This window comes from Pongo pygmaeus, chromosome 5 (genome assembly GCF_028885625.2).
Source record: "Pongo pygmaeus isolate AG05252 chromosome 5, NHGRI_mPonPyg2-v2.0_pri, whole genome shotgun sequence".
NCBI classification, from domain to species: domain Eukaryota; kingdom Metazoa; phylum Chordata; class Mammalia; order Primates; family Hominidae; genus Pongo; species Pongo pygmaeus.
The window spans coordinates 51,391,301-51,417,658 of record NC_072378.2 but is presented as its reverse complement, the minus strand read 5'-3'; the positions used below and the strand labels follow the sequence as shown (position 1 = coordinate 51,417,658).

At 37.3% G+C, this 26,358-nt stretch overlaps 1 long non-coding RNA gene across 2 annotated transcripts in view; it reads right to left on the bottom strand.

Annotated features, from left to right (window-relative positions):
• The window catches only part of LOC134739725 (uncharacterized), a 363,533-nt gene that overhangs the window by 302,836 nt on the left and 34,339 nt on the right, over positions 1-26,358 (bottom strand). For both annotated transcript variants that reach the window (XR_010126717.1, XR_010126718.1), the window contains exon 2: positions 11,189-11,258. This is a non-coding gene — a long non-coding RNA (uncharacterized LOC134739725). The remainder of the gene's footprint in view (positions 1-11,188; positions 11,259-26,358) is intronic.

Here is a 26,358-nt window from a genome sequence, read left to right as displayed (position 1 = left end):
ATGACCTTGATAAATTAGAAAGCCAGGTCAAAAGTAGTCTAGTTTTGGTTGGATCCAATCATTTCCTGCTGCTTTCCTGTGAGTGCATGTATTTTTGAGAATTTCATCTTGCTGTGCTGTCCAATATAGTAACCACTAGCCACTGGTAGTATTTAAGTTTTATTTAATTAAATTTAAACATAATAAAAATTCAAAATTTAGTTCTTCAGTCTCACAAGCTATATCTTAAGTTCTCAATAGCCACATGTGACTAATGGCTACCAAATGAACAGCACAGAAACATAAAATCACATCACTGCAGTAAGATTTGTTGGACACTGCTGGTATAGGTGCTAAGCTGCTAGCTAAGCACAGTGTTATAATCAGCCCTGAGCAACTCTTGAAAGGGAAGGCCTCTACACATTTATATGAAATAGAAAGCATGACTCTACTTATACCTGTTTCTTTCTCACACTGCATTGAGAGAGAGTGACTAGAAGTGTACTCAAGGGACCATGTGCTTAGTACACAGGGTTAGGCCATAGACCTTAATTTGAAGAGTCTCTGGGCAACTATACAACCTAAATAGAAAATACAGGAGTCACAGAGGTTCCAGTGGAAATCTAGACCATCTGCCAATGTCAAATTATAAGTGGCTTTCCAAACAGCTTAGATACGTCTTAGCAGTGCACAACAGTGGAAGCCCATTCCCATCTCCGTGTAGCAAAATGCAGGCAAGTTTTCATGCACAAAGAAAAACATGCAGTACCAGCAATGGGCAAAAGCACAAGGAACATAAACATCCTCAGTGATTGCTATACCACAGAGGTGAGAAGAGAATAACTTTTTGAGCATACAGGAGACATACTTTGAACTTAGTAATTAGAGCTCAGCTTATTTTATATCATGTATCCTTGGACTGTCATTTCCATTCTTGCCACACAATATGTGATCCTTGGACCAGCAACATCAGCATCACCTGGAAACTTAGAAATGCAGAATCTTATGCTCTACCCTAGACCTGCTGAGTCAGAAACTCATTTAAAAGAGATCTCAGGTGAGTTATGGGCACATTAAAGGTCCAGGGTCACTGATTTCTCTTTTTCTTACTTTACTTTCAATTTCTAGATTGAAAGAGAAGCCTCAGATCTTCCAACCAAATTTTGTGCAGTACTCTGGATCTGGCAAACAGCATGATTTAATAAACATTTATTGATTAATTGAAAATCTGAGGATTTGACTTTCAGAAAACAACAAACCAGCATACTTTGAATGAGGTGTCAAAAATATCCTTAAGAAATCATGTGAGCATTTTAGTATTTCATTTTGGTTTAAAATGCAAAACATAGATTATCATATAGTAATACTAATAAGCAAATATTAAACCATTCATGATTCCTTTGTTCTTTACATTGCTGTCTATAAGGGCAATCATTTTTAAAAGCTTTTATTGGATAGCTTGTGCAGAATCATGCCCTAATTATAGTCTTCCTTTTTATTTGCCATTGAGAGGAAATGCACCAGATGAAGCTGTTTGAGACTCTATGGTTTGTTCAGCTGTATTAAATGCTTCTAACTGCTGACTTTTATCGTTCTTAACAAGTCAAGACCAGACTGAATGTCTTTGAGGATAATTGTTTTTATTCATTTCCCTTCTGTATTGCTAAAATGGAGACAATATGTAAATTAAGGAAAGAGACTCGGATTCAGTACTGCCCAGACCTCGGCTGGTACTCAGAAAGAAGCAAAACCAAATCTCCTCTGCTCAGTTTGTTTCATGCCTCCATGATCGGTGGGTTCTCCTGCAAAATGGACAAAATTTATTGATTCTTCAAGGTGGTCAGCATGCCACTAAGTTGCATAACTGATGTGTGCATAGAATTTATTCTAAACAATTTTTTTAAAAACTGTGCTGCTGTATGTCAATGCTTCTAACATTTCCTTCATATCAATGTAGTCCATGATGCAATTAGTAGGGTTATAGTATGGCAATTACTAAAGGCCAGGATTCAGACCTTCTGGGTCTTATCCTCAATTCTACCATTTATCTGTGGGATAAGTTTGGGATAAAGAAATAGAAACATTTGGCAATGTCTGAAGACATATTTGACTGTCATGAGTTGAGGCAATGCTACTGGCATCTAGTGCACAGAAGTCAGGAGCGCTGCTAAACATCCCTCAGTGAACACCCCACAACAAAGAATCATCTGGTCCCAAATGTCAGTAGTGCTGAGGAAGATCAACCCCATATATAAAGAGGCTATCATCATCATCATCATTCAGCACTGACATGCTGAAACAAAAATCACAGTCTACCAAGACACCAGAGACTCTGAACTATGGAATCCTCAAATCAATAAACAAGGATTCAGTGAGTTCTTACTTTATGCTCAGCACTGTTTTAGGTACCGTGGAAAACACAATTTCTTCCAGAAACTCAAAATTAGAATAAACTATTCAGGAATAGGACAATTCCTCATTGATCCATCCCAGTAATTTTTTGCTGCCTCTCTACATGGTGCCCCGTCTAATTACAGGATGACTCCCTATTCCCCTGGGATGCCACTTTTCATTCTCATTCACTTCCTTGTTCTGAAGGAACAGCAATTTGCCACTGAATGGTTATTAGTCTTTTTCCCTTTAAGAGACTAAGAAGGAAAAAAAGCCCACAGGATAATTTTAAAAGTTGTTGCTCCAGTTTTTCTCCAACTTTAGAAATCTCTGTTGGCTTTTAATTAAGAACTTGCATTTAGACTGTGAGATGAACCAGATTTGAAGGACTGTGGTTTTTTTTCTTTTAATGAAATGACACTCGTTTCCCTAGGAGGGGTTTTCCCCAGATTCTCATTGTTCTACTAAAGATGATTTACATGGGCATCTGTGGAAGTAGCTGAATCTGTGATTGGAGTGGGAGGCCAGGGTAGGCACACTGCGCCTTCCCTCTGAGAAACTAGGGAATAAACACCCTGGGGACACTGAGCCGAGATCCTCACAAACTTCAGTGTGAAATGGCCTGGAGGTGGAGTAAGTCAGAATGGCAGCAGGGACTATGTGAAATAAGACTCAAAAATATGCTATGAATGTGACTGAGTGAGTCAGCTGTTTCAGAAACCTGCAATGCACATTTTCAGTCTACTCCCTCCCCTCACTTGGCCTTAAATAATCTTGTGCATATTCAGAGGTACATCTATACATCCAATTATTGGGGACTCACATTTTGAAGTCCCTAAATGCTTTCTTTATTTCTGAGCCACTTGGCTAAGGATCAGGGTAAAACAATGTTTCTCTGTATTGAAATTAGTAGGAAAAAATATAATAAGGACAAAATATTTGCAAATCCTCAAAGTATCTCTCCTAAATATACTTATTAATTATGAAAGGGAAAAAAGCAACTTAAAAAAGGAGTAACTTTATAATGGATAAATTTGGCAGACATTATCTCAAGCAAATGATCAAGGTCAACATCATCAGTAATAAGATATACCAATATCTTACACCATTCCTATGACGAACTGAGGACACAACATCATTTCTATGGTATTCTTGTCCTAAAATATATAACCCCAGGCTGGGCGCAGTGGCTCATGCCTGTAATTCCAGCACTTTGGGAGTCCAAGGCGGGTGGATCACTTGAGCTCAGGAGTTTGAGACCAGCCTGGCCAACAAGGTAAAACCCCATCGCAAATAAAAATACAAAAATTAGCAGGGCATGGTGGCAGGCACCTGTAATCCCAGCTATCTGGGAGACTGAGGCACGAGAATCGCTTGAACCCAGGAGGCAGAGGTTTCAGTGACCTGAGACAGCACCACTGCACTGCAGCCTGGCTGACAGAGCAAGGCTCTGTCTCAAAAAAATAAAAATTAAAAAAAAACCACAAAAATATATAACCTCAATCTTAGCCTGAATAAAACATCAGACAAACTCAAATTGAAAGACGTTATACAAAACAACTAACCAGAATCTTCAAAGGTGTCAAAGTCATGAAAGACAGGGAAGACTGATAAACTGTCACAGATTAGAGCAGACTAAGGACACATAATAGCTAAGTGCAAGGTACGATCCTGGACAGAATCATGGATCAAAAAAGAAGACATTACTTAGCGGGGAAGAAGTGAAATGTAAATAAGGCTTTCAGACAAATTAACAGTATTTCATTGTGTCAGTGTTAATTTCCTGGTTTTCTTAAATTCTATGATTATATCATAATAATATTAATGTTAGGGAAGACTCCATGAATGGTAAACATTCTCTGTACTATTTTGCAAATTTTCTGTAACTGAAGGCAAACCTCAGAGATATGGCAGGTTCAGTTCCAGATCACTGAAATAAAACAAATTGCAATAAAGCAAGTCGCACAAATTTGTTATTTTCCCAGTGCATATAAAATTATGTTTACACTATACTGTAGTCTATTAAGTATGCATTATATCTATAAAAACAATGTACATACCTTAATTTTCAAATATTGCTTAAAAGTACTAACAATTATCTAAGCCTTCAGCAAGTCATAATCTTTTTGCTGATAGAGGGTCCTGCCTCGATGTTGATGGCTGCCGACCGATCAAGGTGATGGCTGCAGATACTTGGGATGGCTATAGCAATTTCTTAAAATAAGACAATGAAGTTTGCCAGCCACATGGATGGACTTTTCCTTTCATGAAAGATTTCTCTGTAGCATGCAATGCTGTTTTATAGCATTTTACCCACAGTTGAACTTCTTCCAAAACTGAAGTCTATCCTCTCAAATCCTACCACTGCTTATCAATTAAGTTTATGTAGTACTCTAAATCTTTTGTTGTCATTTCAACAATGTTTGCTGCATCTTTATCAGTAGATTCTTCATCTCAAGAAACTTACTTTTTTTCATCCACAAGAAGCAACTCCTCGTAGTTCAAGTTTGTTGATTAGATGGCAATAATTCAGTCACATCTTCAGGCTCCACTTCTAATTCTAGTTCTCTTGCTATTTTCACCACATCTGCAGTTACTTCCTCCACTAAAGTCTTGAACCACACCAAATCATCCATAAGGCTGGAATCAACTTCCATCAAACTCCTGTTAAGATTGATCTTTTAAACTCCTCTCATGAATCATAAATGTTCTTGATGGCGTCTAGAATGGTGAATTCTTTCCAGAGTATTTTCAATTTATTTTGCCCAGATCCATCAGAGGAATCACTAGCTAGGGCAGCTTTAGTCTTATAAAATCAATTTCTGAAATAATAAAACTTAAAAAGTCAAAATTACTCTTTAATCCATGGGCTACAGAATGGATGTTGTGTTAGCAGGCATAAAAGCAACATTAATCTCCTTGTACATCTCCATCAGGGATTTTGGGTGACCAAGTACATTGTCAGAGAGCAATAATATTTCAAAAGAGATCTTTTCTTCTGAGCAGTAGGTATCAGTAATGGGCTTAAAATATTCAGTAAACCATGCTGTAAACAGTTATGCTGTCCTCTAGGCTTTGTTGTTCCATATAGAAAGCACAAGCGGAGTAGACATAGCATAATTCTTAAGGGCCCTAGAAGTTTTTTTGTTTGTTTTTTTTTTTTTTTTTTTTTTTTTTGTAGACAGAGTCTTGCTCTGTCCCCAGGCTGGAGTTCAGTGGTGCAATCTCGGCTCACTGCAATCTCCGACTCCCTGGTTCAAGCCATTCTCCTGCCTCAGCCTTCTGAGTATCTGGGATTACAGGCACACACCACCACACCCAGCTAATTTTTGTATTGTTAGTAGAGACAGGGTTTCACCGTGTTGGCCAGGATGATCTCGATCTGCTGACCTCGTGATCCACCCGCCTCAGCCTCCCAAAGTGCTGGGATTACAGGCATGATGAGCCACTGCACCCGGCCTGGGCCTTAGAATTTTTGGAATAGTAAATGAGCATTGGCTTCAACTTCAAGTCACCAGACCCCAAGAGAGTCAACCTGTCCTTTGAAGCTTTGAAGCCAGGCACTGACTTCTCTTCTCTAGCTATGAAAATCCTAGATGGCATCTTCTTCCAACAGAAGGCTGTTTCATCTGCATTGAAAATCTGTTGTCTAGTATAGGCACATTAATCAATGATCTTAGCTAGATCTCCTGGAGAACTTGCTGATGCTTCTACATTAGCACTTGCTGCTTCACCCTGCACTTTTGTGTTATGAAGATGGATTGCTTCCATAAAGTCCATGAACCAACCTCTGCTAGCTTCAAACTTTTTTTCTACAGTTTCCTCACATTCCTCAGCCTTCACAGAACTGAAGAGAGTTGGGGTCTTGCTGTGGATTAGGCTTTGGCTTCAGGGAGTGTTGCAGCTGGTTTGATCTTCTATCCAGACCACTCAAACTTCCTCTATATTAGCAATAAGGCTATTTTGCTGTCTTGTCATTCGTGTGGTCACTAGAGTAGCATATTTAGTCTCCTTAAAGAACCTTACCTTTGCATTTACAGCTTGGCTATGTAAATGTAAGCCTAATTTTGGGGCTGTCTCAGCTTTGGACATGCCTTCCTCACTAAGATTAATTATTTTTCACTTTTGATTTAAAGTGAGAGACATGCAACTCTCCCTTTAACTTGAACACTTAGAGGTCATTGTAGGGTTATTAATTGGCGTAATTTCAATATTGTTGTGTCTCAGGGAAAGGGAAGCCCCATAAGAGGGAGAAAGATGGGGAATGACTAGTTGGTGGAGCTGTCAGAACACACACAACATTCACTGATGAAGTTGGAAGTACATGTTGGAAAAATAACATGTACTCTCTTGGTACATGTTTGTGGCAACCTGGGGTTGTAAATAATACAATAACTACAAAGCACAATAAAATGAAGTATAATTGTATGAAAGTATTTTAAAATAAAATATTTAAAATAAATAGGCAGAAAACTGCCCACATTAATGCTTAATTAATGCAGGGATATAAAGGAATCAGTTCGTCCTTCTAGAAAGTTAGAAAATTGGAAGAGTGTAAATGGAAAAAGTAAGTATGAAGAATGAGTCTTATCCAGAGCATGGTGGAGTAAGAAGGGAACTTAGACTGATTAAAAAATTTACTTCTGAACCAGAAAGAACCAGGGATTTTTTATGTTATTTCAAAGAGTGAAACACAACGCACTGAGAAACTCTTTCTGCAAATCCAAGCAGATCTTTGCTACGCCTCCACGAACCTTAATGCCCAGTGAACTAGGGTTCTAGGACCCTGCAGGCTTTAGATAAGCACAGCCTCCCACATTTTGCCCACCCACCATTTCACAAATGCCAAAACACATAAAAACACCTGTCCATGATCATAGTTTTTAGATATAGTTACAAACTTATATTTTGTGCTTGTTGGCAGCAAACTGTGTTTCCAGTGAAATCTTATGGGGAACTACAATAAGTTAACTAATCTTTAATAAGTAAAATAAGTAAAACACAGAAAAGCCATAAATAATAATAATTATTATGATGGTTAATATAGGGTCAATTTGATTGGATTGAAGGATGTAAAGTATTGTTCCTGGGTGTGTCTGTGAGGGTGTTGCCAAAGGATATTAACATTTGAGTCAGTGGACTGGGAGAGGCAGACCTTCAGTCTGGGTGGGCACCATCTAATCAGCTGCCAGCATAAAAGCAGTCATGGAAAGAGCCGACTTGCTGAGTCTTCTGGCCTCCATCTTTCTCCTGTGCTGTATTCTTCCTGCCCTGGAACATCAGACTCCAAGTTCTTCAGTTTTCGGATTCTTGGACTTATACCAGTGATTTGCCAGGAGGTCTCAGGCCTTCAGTTACAGACTGAAGGCTGCACTATTGGCTTCCCTACTTTTGAGGTTTTGGGGCTCAGACTGGCTTCCTGGATCCTCAGCTTGCACACAGCCTATTGTGGGACTTCACCTTGTGATCATGTGAGTCAACTTTTCTAATAAACTCCCCTACACATGTACATCTATTCGATTCTGTCCCTCTAGAGAACCCTGACTAATACAATGACTAATATGATTATTAATATAATAATAATGGCTCATGCCTCTAATCCCAGCACTTTGGGAAGCTGAGGCGGGTGGATCACGAGGTGAGAAGATCAAGACCATCCTGGCTAACACAGTGAAACCCCATCTCTACTAAAAATACAGAAAATTAGCGTAGTGTGGTGGCAGGCGCCTGTAGTCCCAGCTACTTGGGAGGCTGAGGCAGGGCAATGGCGTGAACCCGGGAGGCAGATCTTGCAGTGTTTTACTATTGGGTCCACATTACAGATGAGGAAACTGAAGCAGGGAGATAAAATTCCCTCCTCCCGCTGCCTCCAGTATATTTTAAGAGAGGTTTATTGAGTAAAACTACATACAGTAAAGTCTACTCTTTTTCAGTGCACGGTTAAATAAAATTTGAAACACGTACATGTATATAGTCCTATAACTACTACCACAAAGATATAGACTATTATCCTATCCCCTGAAAAAAATTCCTTTTGGGCTCTTTGTAGTCAATCTCTCTCCCATCCTAGCCTCTGGAAACCACTGATCTGTATTCTGTTCCTCTACTCTTGCTTTTTCTACAATTTTACATACATGAAGTCACACAGTATGTAATACTTTGTGTCTGACTTCTTTCACTTAGCATAATGCTTTTGAGGTTTATCAAGGTTGTTGCATTTATTGGTTGCTCATTTTTTCATGTTGCTGAGTAGTGTTCCATTGCATGGACTTATTACAACCTGTTTAGCTATTCACCAGCTGATAGACAACTGGGTTGTTTCCAGTCTGGAGTTACTGTGAATAATGCTGCTATCATCAACATTCACATATGTAGCTTTTTGTGAGCATATGTTTTAATTTATCTTACCTAAATATTAGTTTGATGCAAAAGTAATTGTATTCTTTGCCATTAAAAGTGTGGCATGTGCCTGTAATCCAAGCTACATGGGAGGCTGAGGCAGGAGAATCACTTGAACTCTGGAGGAGGAGGTTGCAGTGAGCTGAAATCACACCACTGCACTCCAGCCTGGGTGCAACAGAGCGAGACTCCGTCTCAAAAAAAAAAAAAAAAAGTATTGTATTGAAAGTAATGCCATTAAAAGTAATGGCAAAAACCGCAATTACTTTTGCACCAAACTACCTAACCTAAGAGTGAGGTTGCTGGGTCTTACAGCAAGTCAGTTCTATGTTTAAGTCCATAAGAAACTGACAAACTGTTTTTCAAAGTCACCCTACCATTTTGCATTCGTACCAGCAATGTATGGGACTTCTAGTTGCTTTACATCCTTGTCAGCACCTGGAACGCTCTATCTTTTTAATTTTAGCTTTTCTAGTGGGTGTGTAGGCATATCACAATTTTAATGGGTTTTAATTTGCATTTCGCTGATGACTAATGATGTTAAGCATTTTTTTGTATGTGTTTTCTGACCATTCATACATCTAGTCTATTGAATTGTCTATTGATTTTTTTTTTAATCAAGGATTTGTCTTCTTACTATTGAGTTGTAAGAGTTCTTTATATATTCTGGATGTAAGTCCTTTATCAAATATGCATTTTATAAATAGTTCTTCCCATTCTATAGCTAATCTTTTTCATGTTTTTAACAGTGTTGTTCAAAAATTATAAAAAATTTTATAATTTTGATGAAGTCTAACATCAATTTTTTTCTTTCATATTTTTGTATCCTATCTAAGAATGCTTTGTTTAACTCAGAGTCACAAAAATTCTCTCTGATATCTTCTTCTAGGTACTTTAAAGTTTTAGCTCTTACATTTAATTATGTGTTCTGTTGTAAGTTAATATTTATGAATGTGTAAGGTAATGATTGAGTTTTTTTATATACAAATAGCCAATTATCATTTGTTGAAAAGACTGCGCTTCCCTCAGTTTTATTATTTCTGAATATTTTATTTCTATGCCATTGTAAGTGAACTATGCATTTCAATTTCCATTTGTTTGTTGCTAATATATGCAAGTAAGACTGCGGTTCAGAAAACAGACTGCAGCCTACAAAAAACACTACTAGAACTAAAAGAACTAAAAAGTGATTTTAGCAAAGCTCTAGTCTATTTTCCAAACTCAACCAACTCTTTATTAGAGTTTTGAATTTAAAAGATAATATAAGCTAATTACGAAAGATCAAGAATCACAAAAGAGAATAAAGAAAATATTAATGATCTTTTTCCGTCTCATCCTTAATCCCTCCTCCTTGAAGCAACCAGTGTTTATACACATTTCTTACATTCCCACATCACATTCAAGCAGGTATCCAGTTAACTTTTCAAAATCTGGGGTGGAGGAGAGGTGAGATGTGCTCAGTAAAAGAAGAAAAAGCAGAATTAGCCTGCCAGACTTTCTGTCCCTGTTTCTAAAATCTATCCCATAGGAGAACAAACAGAGTTGACAAAGAAAGCAAAAGTGCAAAGGGGAATTACAGAAACAAGGAGAGTGTCTAGAAAGAAGCAAAGGAGAAGGTTGTCTTTATAAACAAGAAAAAGAATTTCCCACTGACTTGGGGAGAGGAGACAGGTCTATAAGTCCTAGAGGAGCAAAAAACAAGGGATGTAAGACCTTTGAGAAAAATAGTACCTTTGAAAAATTTACAGATGGCACTACTGGAAACCTTGTAAAGATTGTTATTTCTCAACTGTGGTATGAAAACAACAATGACCCTCAAACCTAAAGTAACAGTGGAAAAAGAGCAAATGCACAATGAGATGCAGCCTGCTTGGAGAGAAGGCTAATGATCAGAGAGGACCACCAGCCAAGGCATTGTAACTACCTTTGATTACTCAAGACCCAATAAAATTTTCTATAGCTTAAAGACTATGGCCTATTTACTGAAACTCCTAGATGGATGATGGATTATGAATGTTTGAATAGTCCTAACAGTCAGGAAGTCTGAATTCTAGTCTTGTCTGTGCTTGAAATATGATGTGTAGCTTTGAGTAAATATCTTCCTCAAGTTTTCCATATGTGAAAATTAGACATCTTAAAATATGCCTTATAAATAAACCTGAATTTTTGAAGTTCTATTACAAACTACCAAAATATTGTGATATAACCAAAACACAGAATAAATACTAAATAATAAAATGCAGAGTAAAAATACAAAGAACTCATCCAGATAGCATTATATAGCAACTTCCTCTCTCAAATCATTGCAAAGACCTTGTAAGAGCAAGAAACTCTTCAATGAATGATCTGATGCTCCATCTTTTGTTGTTTGGATAGCCAGCCCCTCAGATGTCAGTTCATTTGCTCTTGGCTTACATACCATTCTCGTAAGTGGCTTCTCCCAAGTCCATTAGATTAGAAGCAGCAAACTAAAGGTAGAGGAAGGAGATCTGAAGATCAAGAACAAAAATAGGATAATGTCACAAACAGCTGAAGAGAACAAACCTCAATAACAGATATAATCACTCCCAATCATACTGCACTGAAACTAGTACTGTGGCATACAATAATTCATGGTGACTAAATTCATAGGTTTGGAAATGGAAGGGACTTGGAATTTATCCAATGAAACTTGCTAAATATCAATGAAGTAAATGAAGCCAAAGCCTAGGGAGATGATTGAGGGGATCTCTCAATTAAGGTAACCTCCCACGCAAACACACACACACACATACACACCCCTACTTAATCATCGAGTTGAAATAAGAATCTTAGTCCTACTTTATTACTCTAACAATTGATTTTGAATTAAGAAAAGATTACATTTCTTAAGGTATACTCTATATCAGGCTTGTCCAACATGCAGCCTGAGGGCTGCATGCAGCCCAGGACAGCTTTGAATGTGGCCCAACATAAATTCATAAACTTCCTTAAATCATTATGAGATTTTTTGGCTATTATTTTGAGCTCATCAACTATCGTTAGTGTTAGTGTATTTTATGTGTGGCCCAAGACAATTCTTCTTCTTCCAATGTGGCCCAGGGAAGCCAAAAGATTAGACACCCCTGCTCCATATTGTCAGCAAGGAATTTGATCATCTATTTTAGCAAAAGAAGCCTCCAGTGTGGTAAAAATTTTAAGTTATCTCTGGATGTATCAAGAAAAACATATTGTTGAACATATCACCTCCCAATACATTTGTATAAATTATAAATGACAGTGTGAGCATGTCTGTGCACATGTACACGTGTCTCTGTGTTTGTGTGTATATATATGTTAAGAAGCACCCAATGGTGTGTGGCAGTCAACTCATACAACCTCTCAAGAGCCATTTTGTATATCTTTGCTTAACACCACATTAGAGACATCTCACAAATAGATTGAAATCAGCCATGGTGGGAATATTTACATGACAAAAGTTGGCAACAACTACAAATTGAGACTTTTTTTTTCAGGAGATCCGATTGCTAAACACTTACCAGCACACCGACTGATAAGGTATATTATCACACACATATATTTCTTGAAAGAAAATACAGCTTTAATAAATACATTCACATTATTGAATACATGCAGGGTAAAAAACATTATCTGTAATTTTGTACTGTTGATAGTTTAAGAGTTTTATTTGTTCTTATAAACATTGAAACTAAGAATCATTTTTCTTTAAATACAGGAAGGAAAGAAGCAAGGCCTTTTTCTATTACTGACACCTTATTACACAATTAATAAGATGAATAGGGGAGAGAAAATATATATCTGTTAAAACTTGTGAAGCAGTACTTTAACATGATGTGAGCAAAAACCAGCATCCCAGTTCTGTAGTTTGCTGTGTGATGAGATGCAGAGTATATGGCCAACCACATCCCATGTTCTATGTGCAGTCCTAACAGCTTAACAACAATTTTTTAATGTCTCTTTATGAATTTGAAAGGTCTGGAAGAATGAATTGAAAGGTCTGGAGTACAAATGAAGTGCCACATGACAAGAGTCCAGAAGTTTCAGACCTAATTCATCAAGTATATATAATATTTACAAGTCCTATATATATTATTGCCAATTACTTTTGCTTTTACAAATCCTTCTGAAATGAATGTGGTTCTCTTGCAATTGGCTTCAGTCAGATTTTTCATGGTTAAAAGGGGGCTTTTTAACATAGTGACCAAAAGCATTGCTGGTATATTATATGTGATAATAAGATCGTTCCCCTAGCTCTCATATACCCACCTTATAAAATGGAATATAAGTCATACTAAATCTTTATTAAAAGAGACCAAAGCTCAACTAACATAATACAAGTAAGGGTTTTAACACTGATAATATAAAGTGGTTTGGTTTTATATACTGGGACATTGAATGCAGGCAACATCCTTCTTATTAAAAAACAGAGTTATTGAGATATAGTTCACATACCATATATTTCATTCATTTAAAGTGTACAATTCAATGGCTTTGAGTATATTTACACAGTTGTGCACCATCACCACAATCAATTTGATAATGTTTTCATTTCCCTCAAAAAACACTATACCCCTTAGCCATCACCCTGCAATCTCCCCAAACCCCTCCTTCCTCCACCAGCCCTAAGCAACCATTATTCTACTTTCTGCCTCTAAGTATAAATTTTCCTATTCTGGACATTTTATATAAATGGAGTCATATCATCTGGGGTACATTGTGACTGGCTTCTTTCACTTAGCATAATGTTTTCAAGGTTCATCCATGTTATAGTATTACGTTTCTTTATATTGCCAAATAATATTCTATTATATGGATATACCACATTTTGTTTATCCATTCATCAATCAGTGGACATTTTTGTTGTTTTTACTTTCTGTCTGTTATGAATAATACTGCTAAGAATATAATGTACAAGTTTTTGCATGAACATGTTTTCATCTCTCTTGGGTATATACCTAGGAGTAGAGTTGCTGGGTAGCTCTAGGTTTAGCCATTTGGAGAACTGCCATATTGTTTTCTAAAGCAACTGCACCATTACATTCCCACCACAAGTGACATTCTTATTTGGTCAAAATACCCAGGGAAACTATGGAATCCCACTTAAAACCCCCAAAATCCAGTCAATTAATATGTTCTTTCCTTTATTGTGTCCATTTGTATGAATTCAATAGCTGCTCACTATATAGAAAAGTTGGCTACCACCAACATGACTATTCTATTCTAACGCTGTTGGCTTTCTTTTCAAAACACTCAACACTTTAAAGCAGCTTTTATCTTAAATTTTAATGAAGGAGAATTCGGTGGTGGTAATTAACATAAGGTTTGATGTTACTAAGACAAACTCAAACACAATGGCTGTAGCCAGGTCAAGAGGTCTGTCTCATTTAGAAGGTTTCTTCTTCAACACCCACATGTAGAGGACACAAAAAAATGTGGTTCTAATTTTTTACAGGATCACAGTCAATTAAACCTTCATAATGTTAGTCTCTTCTGGATCGATTTTCAGTGAGTGAATTTGAGAAGGTCATACTGTAAGAGATGGCTCAACAAACAAAAACTCACATTAAACAAAAGAAAGACTTTGATACATCAATATTCTCCCCTTCTGTTTGGAAAAAGTGACCATTGCACTAATGACTACACATTACAATGAAGCAGCAGCATCTTACATTATCTTTCCAGTCCATCCAATTATTCACCTCTACATGTTTATGTACCACTATCAGCAATTGTTCTTGGAAAGAATTTATGCACAAATCGCCAAAAATTTCCAAAAGAGTCTATGGAAAAAAAGAAATGGCTTTTATTTTGGGGAGGAAAGGGAGCCAAACGCACCTATTAATATTTCCTTCTTTCAAATATTATAAAGGCAAAGTGAATGATTCATTTAGAGAACAGTAAAATTGCTAGAAATGTCCTCATGGACCCCACAGGACATTGTTGAGGTAGCCTTATAGATGCACCTGTTTACATCTGCCTAAGTCCCCTACCACACCAAAGCTCCTCGAGAACAGCACTTTGTTTTCTCTTCTTGTAATATCCCCATAATGACTCATGTCCAATAAGAGCTTCATAAATGTTTTCTAAATGAAGGGATTAATACGATCAAGAGGAATATGATAAGACTAAAAACACAGGTCATTTATAATCTGCACCAGGGGCAACACTGCTGCCCAATTGGTAGTTATTATCAGAGATGCACACTAATCCTGCTTCTGCCAAAAGCCCGCTGGCACCTCTGAAATGATGACACATTCACAGAACAACAGGCCAGTGCCACATGTCATTGCCAAGTATAGTGGGTAAACAGGAAATAAGGAATATTTGATGCCACTGAATTGGTGGGAGATGAATTTGGGTGGCATGAAAAAAATTCCACATATTTGTTCAACTTCTAGACACCAATATAATTATATGTCAAAATTTGTGGGAAAGTTTCAGTGGCCCAGAATGTTAAAAAATCAGGTGTTTTTTCCCCATCAGGAATCCTCTTACGTCAGTTGGATAAAAAGAAACCACAGAAGTACTTTTCGTAACGTCTTAGCTTACCATGAAGTGCCACTTGAAGCACATTCTCTCTAATCCCTCAAATCCTTGAACAATGCAGAGCACTGAGAGATCAAACCCAATCCTGTGATATTCCAAATTAATTTCAGAAGAAGTCTTTGCACATGTCTTCAGTACACTTTTTAACATGAATCTCATCCTACAAGGACAAGACTAGGCATGTGAAGCTTTGAATTCTAATTCCAGTTTGTCTACTTGGATCCTCAATGAATTACTTAATATCATTCAGTTTGTTTTTAGATTTTTACCTCAACCAATTTTACCACAATATCCAGGTTACAGAGTTGTTGTCAAGATCAGATGAGTTATGTTGGTGAACCTGCCATGTATATGGGAAAGCACTTCACAAATACACATTAGTGTAGTCAACATCCTGTGCGCATTAGCCAAAGATGTTATTTTTATTTTTGTTAGGGAGATAAATTTCCTATTTAAGTAGTAGATACCTCGAAGATATTAATACATCATTTTGGACTGCCACTGGATTGCAATGATTTTCAAATTCCATAAGAAATATAATAAACATATAAATAATATGTGGTGGAATGTAAAAAAAAAATTGCCCCTGAAGAAAAGAAAATGGCTTTCCTTAAATCAAATTATTTGGTCTTAATTTTATTTCCATCTTAGACTCAGTTTCTTTAGTTGTGAAAAATAATTATCACTTCCCATTTTGGGGGTGGTATTGAGAAATAAGATATGTCATAAAGGATCTGGCATGTAACAGATACCAAATTAAATTTAATTTCTCTTCCCTCACCATTCATTGGTTACAACACAATAAGCCATAGATCATAAAATCAATGTTTGCATTAAGATGATTATACAAGGGACTGGGGCTGCTCTACAAAATCACTTACATAGGTTTATACATGAAGTTGAGTATAAACAGGAACTAAAGCAAAAACTCTAAAATCACCCAAACTCTTCATGCCTTCCCCAAACACATCATGTTCTCTCACCATTTTTCATAGTGAAAGAAAAGGAAAAAATCAAGTCTTCTTCATTCATGCTGTTGATGTTCTAAATTACCACCAGTGACTTTCAATGTTCCACTTCTGCAGGATTTAGACTGCAAACTCCACCCCCTTGTAAATCCTGCTGTGACAATAGATTTGATGTTGTCCCTTTCTATTTGAACAGAGTAGAGTTTTAGAGACTATCCCATCATATTCAGGTCCAGTCACAGGACCTGAATTCATCTTGAAGAGGTCTCTGCTTGTCAAACTTTCTTTCAGTCCCCATCTCTTTTCCTCCTTGCCTCCTTCCTTACCTGCCATTTCTCTGGTCCACAATTAATAGGCCCTGGAGTTCCAAGTCCCACTTCTTAATCATTCTAGGCCGTGGCATCACCAAGTGTTCCAACATGACATTTCTGGGGTGCTAATGTTGTTGCCATTCTCCAAACAAACTGCTTGGAGCCTTCTTTCCAGAGTTTTGTTTTTGTTTTTGTAAGAGACACGGTCTTGTTATGTTGCCCAGGCTGAGTCTCAAACTCCTGGACTCAAGTGATCCTCCAGCCTCAGTCTCCAAAGTAGGTGGGACTATAGGCACGTGCCACCATGCCTGACTTAGAGCTTTGCTATTTGAGCCCTCTGGAAACCAGTATACTTGGGAGCACAGGTATGGGATATCTAGCTCAATGTACTATCAAAGACTTCCCAGGGCATAGGATGAAATGCTTTTTGAGGTTTGGGAGGAGGTGCTGGAGAGAGAGACATTAAGGAATCCCAGCCAATTAGGTTTTGTCATGTAGAACTCTCAAGGCAGATGTATGTTTCTTTGAAATGCACTATATGTGATATAGGGGGAATATCCAACACCAACACATATTGAAAGTCCAGAGAGTGAACGAAGTAAGAAAAGAAAAAGTATAAAATTATATTCTACTTTGTGAAGTAATATTAATTGCACATACTTAAAAACTCTTATTCTTCATGCCTAATCACCTAGATTGAGAATTAATATATAAACTATTAAATGTTTTAAATTAATTTGTATAAATATTGCTGGACTAGAATGTATATGTCAGCCTTCTTAGAATCTTGCTCTCATAGCATGTTCATCTGCCATAAACTTGTCTGCTCACAACTTTAAAAAGCATAAAGGAAGATCTTGCATGTTTCATAAGACATTAACAATTGAGATGACCAATTACTTGATTACATAAGTTAATTAGTTAATGTCTGAATATTTATTTTAATTCCTCTACTAAAACTACATATTTATTGACTTTTCTTTACATATGTTCTTATAATATGAAAAGAAATGTAAATGAAACAGAAATACAAATAAACACACCTGTCTTAAATGCACTAAATCACACCACAAGAAGTGGATACAAAATTTGTTAAGCTCTTATTTTATTCTATTTTATTTTTACTTTTAGACACAGAGTCTCACTCTGTTGCCCAGGCTGGGGTACAGTGCTGCAACGCTGTCCAAGATGTCTGGAACTCCTGGCCTCAAGCAGTCCTCCAGTCTTAGCCTCCCAAAGCTCTTGGATTATAGGAGGGAGCCACCATGCCCAGCCCTGCAGTTCTTTTCAATACATCGATGGTGCTTACATTTGGCACTGAATTGTTCTGCCGTTATGGTTTGCATGAAGGAGAAGAAAAATCTCCTTGAACACAAGATTAAATTGGTAAATTTGAAAAGATCATATGGAGTTGCAAGCACTCTATTGATAACTACTTATCTGTGTTTTACCAGCTATTTCCATGACTCTCCTACCATCTTTTTCCAAGTCAATTTCTTAAATGACCAGGACATCATACACCATAATCCCCATATACACAAATAACAAATAAAGGTTCTTTTAGGGTATGGGTGGAGTGAATTTTGATTCTTTAAGCAAGGGTGAAAAATCTTGATTTTATCCCTATTACACGCAGGAAAGCAAGAAGACATTTTAGCCGTGCTACTTTGCTCTTCTATTTTTTACCTTGGAATGTATGTCCTTCTGTGCTCCCCTCCCATCCCACATTAATTCTCCAGCAGCTCATACATATGGCTGTGTAAGCCAGAGCCTTCATTTCCAATAATTTTCAACCGAAAGACATGCTTTATTTTTTAACTGGAGCATAGCTAATAATGCAGATGAAATCTGGTCCTGGTAACATTTGATCTGGCCTCAGATGAGAGAAGCTAGGTGGCATCAGCCTTTTCTGATATAATCTGCAGCCAAGGAGTGGCACCAGTATACAAGTGACATGCATATCACATGTATCAAAGAGGAAGCTCAATCTGTAAGGCAGTAAGACTCTCTCACATCCCAGCATGGGTGCTGGCCCTGAGCTGCAGTTCCAGTAATTGACATAGTTGCCCAATGCTACAAAACAAACTCAGAAACTATTCTCATTAGACATCCCCCTGCTTTGTGACTCTGTTATTGTAAAACCCAAACACTGAGCCCCATACCAGCGTGGCTCTGTTTTTAATTAGTTCTGATGGCATTGGGCTGTAAGCCAAAGAAAAAATGAACTTCCTGTGACTGAGGCTTGTTGCTCAGTATGTTGCTTCCTTCTTAGAGAGATTGTTTTCACAACATTTTATGAAAAGGACTACTGACAGAAATAATATAAGTTTTTACTGCTTTTGATATTTTTTTCAGGCCTATAAAAAGCAGCCAAAAGTCAGATTTGTACAGTTACAATGCCATTATTTAGTCTTTTTTGTGATCCAGTTGATTTGTCTTTTGATTAAAGACATCTTACACGATTAATTTTTTTAATGGCGAAAACACAGGCTTCTGTTAAAATTTTAAGACCACGGATGTTTTAGTGCTTCCACTAAATTAATTTGGTGATATATTTTTTACTGCCTGGGTCATTGCCAGCATGTTAGAATTCAGATGCTGGTGAGGTCACCTTTGGAAAACAAGGAAGTAAAGGGCAGATGGGAATTTCAGACAGATAAAGAAAAATTTAGACAAACGCTGGAATCCTATACAAGATGAGACTTCCCTGGTCACTGATTTTTTAACCTATCCGGGACCTTTTGAAAATCCTTTCAATATGAGAAATTTTTCAATTTCTGAGTCTCTCCTCCTCAAGTTAGAAGCTGGGCATTTGTTTTCCCAGATCCTTTTGTAATTTGTTATGACATGTGACTTACTCTCTACCAATTAGACCCACTCACTTACAACTTCAATTTGGAAGAAAATGAAAGGAGAAAGGAGACACCGCGTGGAACTCCTTCCTTCTGGCAAGAGAGGCATAGGGCTATCTAGCAGCCAGGAGCAGCAGTGGCCCAGGTCTTACTGGCACCTTGAATCAGTGTCAGCAGCACCCTTTGCAAAGCCGTGTACAAAGGTGGCGGTCATGGGGTCTCTATCAAATCAGTGCAGCAGTAGGGCTGGGTACCCTATCTGGATGCATAGCCTTCAAGTTTGACTCCTGGCTCTCCTAAAGATTCAGTGAGTTGGCCAATCACCTTTAACAATTTACTTTTCTACTTAGCTAGAGTGACATTCGTTTTTGGCAAACAGGAACTCTAGTACAACCATATTGACTCTATGCTATGCTTCCAATAAACAAGTAAGAAGACGGTGTTAAGCAGCAGTGAAGAGAGTCTTTGGAGTTGGTAGGACATGGTTTGGAATCCTAATTCTTCCACTTAATGGTTGTGTGAACTCAAGACAATTGCTTAACTCCACTGAGCATTCCTTCACCTGAAAAGTGAGGATGTGCAATCCACAATTTATGAATTTCTTCGAAAATTTTAGTAAAATATGGTTGCAGTTATTATTAGTACCACTAAGATGGGCATTTATGTGATTTTTTCAACTCTTTTTAGGTATGGACACAAATTTTATTTTAAATAAGTAGATATTTATTTGGGTTCAGGCTTAGCGAATCACTGAATTATAGTCTCAATTTATCTAGACATCACCTCAGTCATGCCTATGCCTCTAAAAGGGTAATTGTCTGCATTTTTCTGTGAAAGACCAGAGGAGATGTCACTGATTATTTCTTATTCAAAGCTATTCATACATATGAGTACTTTTTGATCAAACAAAATAATTCCTACAATGTTTATGCACCTGCTCCTTTGAACACTTTTAGTAGCCTGTCAAATTTCTATGCATCCTTCAAAGCACACTGTAAGTTCCATCTCCTCTCTGAAACCTTTTCCTGCCTGTTTTGGTCAAATAGGAGTTTGCCTTCTTTGAACACTGATTATATTGTCTCTTGTGACAGTTAATTCATTCTCGCTTATGTGAAAGTTATCTGTATACATGCCTTAAGTCCCGTCACTGGCATAAACTAGGCTCCTTAAGATGAGGATTCATCTCTGTATCTCCTGTAGCCTTTTGCCAAGTGCTCGGTACATGCCATTCCTGTATAATATATTATAATCTATACTACTGTAATATTTTCTCTTAGCTCTGTAACTATATTGGAAGCTCCTTGAAAACACATATATTTCTTGTTCATCCTTATATTATCCTTGGTGTCTAATATTCTCCTTGGTGTCTAATATTTGTGGAATTGCATTAATAAACATAAATTTTCTCTATAATTTTTACCTTTTATTCTTTTTTTTTTTTTTTTTTTTGAGAGGAGTTTCACTCTGTCTCCCAGGCTAAAGTGCAGTGGCGCAATCTCGGCTCACTGCAACGTCCGCCTCCTGGGTTCAAGTGATTCTTTTGCCTCAGCCTCCCCAGTAGCTGTGATTACAGGCATGCACAAATTTACTTTTGGAAATAAACAATGCAGAGAAAGAAAGCTGCTACTTCATAATATTAAAAATATTACCTGTTGGCTGGGTGTAATGCTGTCACAAGGACAGGCATTTGGTGAGGAAATGTAATATATTTCATTGAGGAGTTATGGTTTCATTTACACTGGTATAGGGCAAGCAGGTAAGCATGTAAGCAAGAAGATCAAACCATCCATGATCATGGTGAGGGTGGGATATCAGATGCAAATACAATATCTATGTTAAGATTGTGTATTATTTTGTAGTAAAATTCCCATGTGCAAATGTGAAATTGCAATATTAATAAATTTACTTAAAATAGTTCTGCTGTTTTAATGTATTAACTTGGAAGACCAAAGAGAATTTAAAATAAGAAAAACATTGTATACAATCTGCAAAATTAACTCCAAAGCTTTAGCTTCTAAACCACATCACTTTCAGTGTTTTCTAAAGTAATTGTCCTTAGTCTGTGTAAATATGTAATACATAATTACATTGTATAAACATGAATATACACATGAGTATCTGTCTCTGTGTGTGTATTCTTTGTGTATGTGCATTCTTAAAATTGTTCTTGAAATACTCAAAATAATATTAATTGGAATTACCTTTGCAGCAAGTAAAACACAGTGTTTAGGGAATGAAGAAGTCACTAACTTTCACATTATGCCTTGCTTTAGTATTTGAATTTGTACCATGGGAATTTATTATGTTATGTTTATTATGTTGATGCATTTTTTGTTTATTTGTTTGTTTTTTGAGATGGAGTTTAGCTCTGGTTGCCCAGGCTGGAGTGCAATGGCACGATCTCAGCTCACCGCAACCTCCACCTCCCAGGTTCAAGTGATTCTCCTGCCTCAGCCTCCCAAGTAGCTGGGATTACAGGCATCCGCCACCACGCCCGGCTGATTTTGTATTTTCAGTAGAGGTGGGGTTTCTCCATGTTGGCCAGGCTGGTCTCGAACTCCTGACCTCAGGTGATCCACCTGCCTCAGCTTCCCAAAGTGCTGGGATAACAGGCGTGAACCACTACGCCTGGCCTAATGCGTTTATTTTTAAACTAGCCTACAATAGGAAGTAGACAATGAGTATATCCTTCAACTAATAAATTCTTCCTTTTAACTTTCTGTTTTCAAGAAATATGTGCACTTGATTAAAAGGTGAACCTATAAGGAAGCATCACTGTATCTAAAAACAAAAATTTGGCTGAGTGTCATAACTCATGCCTATAATCCCAATGCTTTGGGAGACTGAGGCAAGAGGATTGTTTGAGGCAAGGAGTTTGAGACCAGCTTGGGGAAGATAATATAGTGAGACCCCATCTCTACCAAAATTAAAACAATTAGCTGGACATGGTGCCATGCATCTGTAGTCCTCACTACTTTGGAGGCTGAGGTGGGCAGATCACTTGAGCGCACAAGGTCAAGGCTTCAGTGAGCCATGATTTCATCACTGCACTCCAGCTGGACGACAGAGCAACCATCTCTAAAAATAAATAAATAAATACATGAAATTTATTCTTTATTATATACTATATATTATTTTTAATACACATTTCCTTTGTGAAATGGAGATATATAAATAAATAGTATATAAAAATATTCCATAGAAAGCTAAAAAAGATAATCTCATAGAAGTAGAGGATAGAATAGTGGTTACTAGAGGCTGAGAAGGGAAGGGGTAGGGTAGATAGGTAGAGCTTGGTTAATGGAGACAAAATTGCAGCTAGATAGAAGGAACAAGCTCTACTCTTCTATAGCACTGCAGGGTGATGATACCTAACAATTTATTGCATGTTTTCAGGTAGCTAGAGGAGATGGTTTTGAATGTTCCCAGCACAAATAAATGATAAATGTTTGAGGTAACGGTAATCCCAATTACCTTTATTTGATTATTACACATTGGAACATATATCAGAATATCACACTGTACCCCATAAACATATAACATTATTATGGGTCTATTAAATATATTTTTTAAAAAATTCCACAGAAGTGTCTATGGAAATGTTTTATAGAATAAATATATTCTGTGGAATACTATGTAACAAGTAAAAAGAAAGAAGTAGGATAGTGGCATGGAAAGACCCCCAAGACCTGTCAATAAATAAAAACAAGCCGGGCATGATGGCTCACACCTGTAATCCCAGCACTTTGGGAGGCTGAGGCAGGCAGATCAGAATGTCAGGAGACCGAGACCATCCTGGCCAACATGGTGAAACCCCATCTCTACTAAAAATGCAAAAATTAGCTGGGCGTGGTGGTGCGTGCCTGTAGTCCTATCAACTCAAGAGGCTAAGGCAGGAGAATCGCTAGAACCTGGGAGGCGGAGGCGGCAGTGAGCCAAGATCGCACCACTGCACTCCAGCCTGGTGACAGAGCGAGACTCCATCTCAAAAAAATAAAATAAATAAAAATATAATAAAAATGGCAAGTTGCAGGACATGGACTCACAATATGATCTGTCCCTTTATGTGTGTAAATGTACAGATATATGTAGGTTAATAAATAACAGAGTTCTAAAAAGATGCATACCAAACTGTGATTAGTGCTCCTGGAGAGTCAAGTAGTTATTACAAGGAAAGATAATAAAGAAATTTCACTTTTTAGTCTTATAACTCTGTATCATTTGAATGTTTTAAAGTTAAAATATTGTAATATATTTTCTATATAAAAATTAATTTAAATAAATAGGTTAATAAAGTCAACTTTTCTGGAAGTTGGAAAAAGCATTTAATGACTATGGTAACACCGATTATTCAATGCTACGGGTCCAGATAAATAAGCACATTTGAAAACTAAAAAAGGAAATTTCTGGAACACTGAGTTTTCTTGGAATAAAACTACAAGGATGCAGTCTGTTATCATGAAATTTGGATATTGTGCTGAACAACAAACAGGAACACAGATAAAAGCAATTTGACTCTATGTATACATATAATGTTGTCACTAAAAATGTAATACCTTGTTCCAAAAACTGTTCTTCTCAATTTATTTTGAGATTGTCACCCAAAATTATTTGTTTTGCTTTATTTGTTGTTTCAAGATTTGAAAGAATAACTGTTAGATATGTCTCAAAGCATGAAGGTAAAAAACAGAAAATGTTTAAAAGAAAACCTTATTAAACATTTGTGTATTGATAAATTCACAAGTAGCTGTCCTTGCTCAGTGCCAGTCTTTTGAAGACAAGGTAAAATACTATCTACCAAATCATCATAATGAGAGGCGCAGGCTGCCTTGCCTTCATGCTTCCCCATAAGGACACTTGCTCTCTATTCCCTTCTAAACATCTGTCAGCATAGCCCTTTACAGGGATACTGGTATGTGGATTGATTTTACAGATATGAAAAATTTCACTTATGAATTTTCCTGGGCAACTAATCCTTCACAGTTGCCACATTATTGCAACTGGGTGAATACACTTAAATACATCAACTAAGTCCACAAAAACAACAATGAAGCTGTCTCCAACCTCTGCCCTCCCCCATTCCCCCGCAGACCTCACCTCCTACTGGTCTCTCCCCCGTACACTCCACTCCTTGCTCTCACTTTGCCAGGCAAACTTCTGGAATCAGGACCTATATTTCCTTATGGGTCTGTGTGCCAGGGAGACTCTTCACTCCATACTTCCTTCTGGCCTCTGCTCAAATGTCACCATCTCAACGAAGGCCTTCTTTTCTTTATTTTTCTCAATGACACTTACCCACCATCCAACATACCACACATTTTATTTTTTCTTGTTCCTCAGCTTTATTTATAATAACTAAAAAACTAAAATCAACTTAGATGCTCAAAAATAGGAGAACTGATAAGTCCTCTAAGACACCTGGAATACTGCTGAGCAATACAAATGAAGAATTGTTGGATACGCACAATTGTAGTAGTTTTCTATTGGCGCCATAACAACTTATCACCAACTTTGATGCTTAAATTTATCACGTAGTTCTTTTTATATGTATTTTATTTATTTTATTATTTGTCCCATCCTATCCCAATAGAATGTAAGCTCTTTCAAGGTATACAGTTTTGCCTGTGTTTTTCACTCTTTTATCTTCAGAGATAGAACAGTATCTGACACATGATTGATGCTAAACAAATAACCCCATAATTGTAAGACATCTCATATCAATGATATTTTTTCCCTAAATGTTTGATGCACATAGAAACTAGATCTTTATATGAAGGGGTCAAAGCCACTTTTATGAAAAACTGATTTTCTAGACCAGAAAAGCTATAGTACTGAGTTTAGATTAGCAGATTAACTGAAACAACTACTGGGTTCTCAACTCCCTGTGGGAGTAAATAGATAACAGTGCCATCAAAATGCTGATGCCCACAGAGCAGATAGAAGGGTTTTTTGACAGCATCGGTGCTCAGTCACCACTCTCCCAATCACAATGGTGTTATCAATCACTCAAGAAATCTCAGGAAGTTCCTTGGCGTAGCCCAATAGCTGGAAGAGAAGATACAGGTGGGGCAAGGTTCTACCAATGAGAGAACGTCCAAAAAGGAGTTAAAGGGGCTCAAACACTACTAATCTGTCTTATGTCACCTTGGCAATAGAGAAAGCCTTACATTAAAATACATGGTCACGGAATTCCCAAAACATTGCAGGTTCTAGTGGACTGAAAAACTGAATCATGCTTGGCCTGGCAGTGAAAGATGTGATAATAGGAACAGTTGCCACCCCCTCTGATAAAGTCTCAAAAATGTGTAGCAACAGCAGTGACAACAGAGCTGGAGCAGACACTTTAGAGATGAAAGTACACTAAACCAGGCCAAAGGACACTTGAAAAAAAAGGTCCAAAAGTGTCTTCAAATGGTGTCATCATCATAGCTTCTCTGCTCGAGCTCAGATTCATTAAGTAGTAGGTTAGGAATAAGCCACAGTATGGCGCTGACCACCACAACCTCAGAACCCAAAAGGTATTTGCTAGTTCATTCCTTTGTCAGAAGGTTGAACTAACCCAGCCACAGCACAGCCAATTTTAGCACTTTGACTTGTTAGCAGGGTAGCCTCCACTGATGAATTTTGAATCCGGTGATATCGTATAGTATTAGTCACTAAACTGCTATGTACCACCCTTTTCTGCCTATCTACATGGCACAGAAATAATCATTCATGGATACCACAGCTGTCCACATGTATTCATTTCCACAATGAGAGAAGTTTGTCCAGGTAGCCTAATAAAGAAGGTATCAGGTTTTTGTGTTATTTTTTCACAGGAGAAATGTGATCCCTCATCTAGGGCCCTCGAAGCCACTTTCAGTCTGTCTTTGTTTCATATTATGTTATCCAGATCTGTGCCAACTACTTAGT